This window comes from Raphanus sativus, chromosome 4 (assembly GCF_000801105.2).
Source record: "Raphanus sativus cultivar WK10039 chromosome 4, ASM80110v3, whole genome shotgun sequence".
NCBI lineage: Eukaryota > Viridiplantae > Streptophyta > Magnoliopsida > Brassicales > Brassicaceae > Raphanus > Raphanus sativus.
Window position 1 is genome coordinate 29,070,841 of NC_079514.1, and position 4,767 is coordinate 29,075,607.

The 4,767-nt window shown below is 27.3% G+C and overlaps 1 long non-coding RNA gene across 2 annotated transcripts; it reads right to left on the reverse strand.

The window, feature by feature from the left end:
* Positions 1-480: 480 nt before the first annotated feature.
* Positions 481-3,006, reverse strand: LOC108855828 (uncharacterized). Of its 2 annotated transcripts, XR_001950130.2 has the most exons (7): positions 2,800-3,006; positions 2,597-2,694; positions 2,415-2,499; positions 2,093-2,198; positions 1,931-2,024; positions 1,557-1,820; positions 481-628 (listed from the first exon to the last, which is right to left on the reverse strand). It is a non-coding gene; the product is annotated as an uncharacterized LOC108855828 (long non-coding RNA). The 2 variants fall into 2 exon arrangements; XR_008945227.1 differs by having other exon boundaries at positions 481-1,820; positions 2,800-3,005.
* Positions 3,007-4,767: the final 1,761 nt, after the last annotated feature.

Consider the following 4,767-nt stretch of genomic DNA (forward strand, 5'->3'; position numbering starts at 1 on the left):
GACACTCTTTGTCCAATCTTCCAATGTGAAACTTTGTTTGACATCTCACATTTCCATCCTTAAACTAATGACCATATTCATCTCGTATCCCACAATTGAACTTTTCAAAATTTTCTGACTTGATCTTTGCAACACATATCTTCCATTCATAACTCAAAGGGTCATATTCATATTTTGAAAGGTATTTTTACAGATTTCTCTTCATCCATTCTGATATTAGTTGTTGGGCTTTTTGTAAAAGATCATGTCCAACTCTTTATCTATACTATTAAAAAGGAAGTAGTCTTGAAAAGAAAACTTATACAAGTTGTTTGGACCCTTTCATTTAAATGTTACACCTCATATTTATCATGTTGTTACAATAAATTACTCAACCTGTATGTCGATGATTTTTTAAATAACCCACAAATGTCGATTACCAAGATTTATAAGCCCCACAATATTTGCTTTATATAATATCAGGCCCATTATACCTATCTATGTTTTTTTAATCGATTATATCACACTTTATGCACCATACTGTATACAATGTCTTTTTTTTACATATGTTCAACAATGTTTAATAGAGAATAATGGAGAATGCAGCAATATTAGCCAATTACATGTCCTCGGCTCCAATATGAAAGTCCTATATCAAAAATACAAGATGTCAATTACTCAAAACCATTACCACATCATAGAAATTTTATATCTTAGCTTAAATTTTTTCCATTATACCACATATGACTTCTAAACAATTACACATGTCCTCACATTTCATCTACATTATTAAATTCAAACTGTTTACGAACTAAATTTTCAAAACGTTTAAATGAATTTCTGGTTTGTAACTACCTAAGGAATATTACCTAAAGATATTCTTAGTAAAGATATTACCTAAAGAATAATACAATATATTGTGAATCTGTTATTTAGAAATATAAAATTAATCACGGCCAACAGTAATATTCCGAAATTTTTGACACGAAATTGAATACTTTATTTCCGAAAGTATATCATTACTTCGTGAACAAGTTTTTTTTTGAAAAATGATTGAATTCGATTTTCCCTATTTCTAAAACAAAATATAATTTAGATATGATATTCAATAGCAATATTCCAGAAATAATCTTTTACTTGGTCTACAAGTTTATTTAATATATAGATTAATTTCGATTTTCCTTATACAATCACCATAATTCTCTAAATACTAGCAGTATATTCCTTAAAAAACTATCTAATTATATCTCCATAATATTTACCCTAAATTAGCTAACCTACTTCCTCTGTATCCTCTCCTAATATAAATAACATCTCTTTCCCACATCTGTTTCTACGCTATACCTCAAACAAGTCTAAACATTGAAACACATAAAGCAAGCTCCTTTTTATTACCTACCAAGTTACTTACTCTACAAGTTTTTTTCATACATTTTAAATAATGCTTTGCAAGTTTTTGCACACAATAAAAGGATTCATTCATTACAAGACATCAAGCAAGCTCCAGTTTGATTCCTAACTACCGATAAGGTTCCATTCCTGTTGTATCTATACTATAAAGTAAATAGAAAACTTACTGTTAACAATGAGCAAATATGTTCTGTCCATTTCCAAATAGAGGTTGCATTCCGGTTGTATTTATATATACGATGATTCTTCTATGCTTTTTAATATCCTACAAACATAACTAAGAACCAATATGAAGAGCATAGACAATAAAAAAGTGACTTATCTGCTTTTTGTTGACTGTGAAACATGGTGTACAGTATAAATACACTTTTGCAGCGCCATCAAACTGTCATTCCAATGAAAAAAAAATCTCACTTGTGCTTTATAAGATCCTACAAAGCAAACCAAAGAACCATAACCATAAGAATATAATCAATGATTCATCACAAGTTAGTTACTTGAACCAACCATTACAAGACTAATAGAATCACCGGTCACTTACCTGCTTTATATTTCGTATACTTGCGAAATGGTATATCAATTGCTTCCAATTGCCTCAATGCTTTGTTGGCTATTCTTATTACTATGCTACATATCTGTACATACCAAACAGTCACATATTAATTCTTCTATCTTTATCTTTTAATTAACCAAAACAACTCACTTTTTATTTAGATGCAACACGTCGTCCTCATTTGCAAATCAGTAGATCGTGCTTCCTTTCATGGATCTGGAGATGTATATCTTTGATTTCGAGTTGGAAAAGAACTCTGTTTCAAATATACATAAGGCCTCAACTCATTATCCTTTATGCAAAAAAAAATTAGAGTAAAACGTAAATTAAATCTTTTATTACTATGTGTCTGTTTTGTTAGTGAATACAACAATATTAATATCCTAATACATTTTAAACAAGACCATCATTGCTAGAAAACTAAAACCAGACAATCTTATATGTTTAGAAAAAAAACGAAAAAAATATTTACCTTATCGAATGGGTCTTAACATGATTTGAATCTGGAAATTTTTTATCACACTATCACAGTAACTCTGATCGTATAATCCTAAGATCTGTTAAAATATAATTCGCTTAAAAGCTTCAAATAAATAAAAAATAACAATCTATAAAGTTTAGGAAAACAAAAAAAAAACAGAAGCAAATATTTACCTTATCTATAACGTTGCTTTATATAATCTCACTTAACATGATTTGAATCGGGAAATTTTATACACGATGAACTCTGATCTTACAATCCTTTCAATATCCTGCAAAAACAAACCAAACCAAACTCTTGCATGTCAAATCGCTTAAAAGGCTTGAAATAAGAAATTAAACAAAAAGGAATATTTGAGAGAAAAGAGGAAACTTACGGTAAGACGATTGTTATCTCTGATCTATTACATGTTCATCCATTGTTTTTAACATCAGAAATAGAAAAGGGTTTGAAAACGATTCGTCTTGCTTAATTAGATGTGGAGATGTGAAGAGTAAACAGTCTCGAGGAAACTGTCGGTGCTTTTTTTTCTTTAAGACAGCTTTATGAATTTTTTTCTTTCGATACCGATAACATATTTGCTTCAGACCACTTATTATTTGTTTGTTTATTTAATCTATACTAGATTTTGACCCGCGCTTCGAAAGCGCGGATATTATTTTTCACTTTATAAAATATATTATTTGTTTGTAATTATTGAATTTATTTATTTTAAGAAAATTTTCTTTATAATAAATTCGACACATAGAGTGTTTCTGATAAACTATGTATTTCTCTAGTTTTGTTTTATTCGCTCTTCAATCAACATATTTATTTGGCTTGTTGTTTATATAAACGATTATCGACTTTGATCTCTTCACCTCTGTGGATGTATATTTTAAAAAATATGACGATATTTGTTTTTCATGTAATTATTAGGGTTTGGCAAAATGAATCCGAGGAACAGAACTGATACTAATCCGTAAATATAGTATCAAACCTGAACATAAATTGATTAAATATTCGAATTATTCAAAATTTTGTTAGTTAGAGAACCGAATCGGATCCGAACCGAAGTATTCGTGTACCTGAATTTATCTAAAATTAGATTTATATACTTATATATTAATTATTTTTATATTTAACGTATATAAAACATCAAGAATGATACTTTTAAATTGGTTTAAAATACTTGAAAATATATATAGATAGTCAAAAACAAATACCTGAAATAATTAAAGTATACTCAAATCACCAAAAATACTTAAAATAATTATTGATTTCGTATCCAAAAATTTTAAATCAAACCAATTGATATGTTAAGCTTAGGTATTCTGACATATGTTATTTAAATTTATAGGTAATATATATATATAGATTTTGAGAATTTTAAAGTATATAGTGATTTAAAACTTTAAAAATAATTTAAATAGGTTATTCAAACCCAAACCAAACCCGCAAAGATCCGAATCAAACTCAAACAAAAATTTAGAAACATCCTAATAGGACTGAAATCTTTGACCTCGAAACCCGAAACGCAAACCGATCAGAACCAAACCCGTATGGATGTCTGAAAACCCATCCTTAGTCATTATTATATATCGTATAATTTCATCATATAATTAATCGTATTTTATATGTACCATCATATAAGTAATCATATAATTAATAGTATTTAATATGTATCATCATATAAATAATTACATATATTATATTTTAAAAACTTAATATGAAATATAAAAACCATAATTTGAATTGGTATTTCAAATTGGGCTTTATATTATATTTTTCTTATATATATTGACGACATTCTTTTATAATGGACTTAATAATTTAAGCCCATTAATTTTTCTGTTTAATACTACTATCTTTGTTTCCAAACAAAATTAATTTTTTTAAAAGACTACAATTCATATTTCCAAACACACTAATTTTTTTTAAATTTTTTTATCCAAGTATCTAAACACACCAAAATTATACTTCAGCTTTAATAAGATAGATGTTAGAAAAAGCAACTCAAGCCCAATTATAATAAGATTGTGTGAAACCCATAATTTTAGCCCATAGATTAAATAAAACCTTAGATAATTGTAGCCCATATTTTATATTTGTAATTGATACGAGATTGGATGGTTTAATTGGGCTTCGGTTGTCATTTTTTTTAATTATCTAATTGGTTTAAAATTAAACAAGAACACAATTTATTAAACATAGATATAATTTTCCCTTATAAATTCTTCCATACAAAACACTTTTAGTATATAAAACATTAAGAAAAAATAAAAAATGTTCTCAAAACCAAATTTTACAATTATTAAAATAATCGAAAACAAACCCTCGTTTCTTAAGCGCGGATCAAAATCTA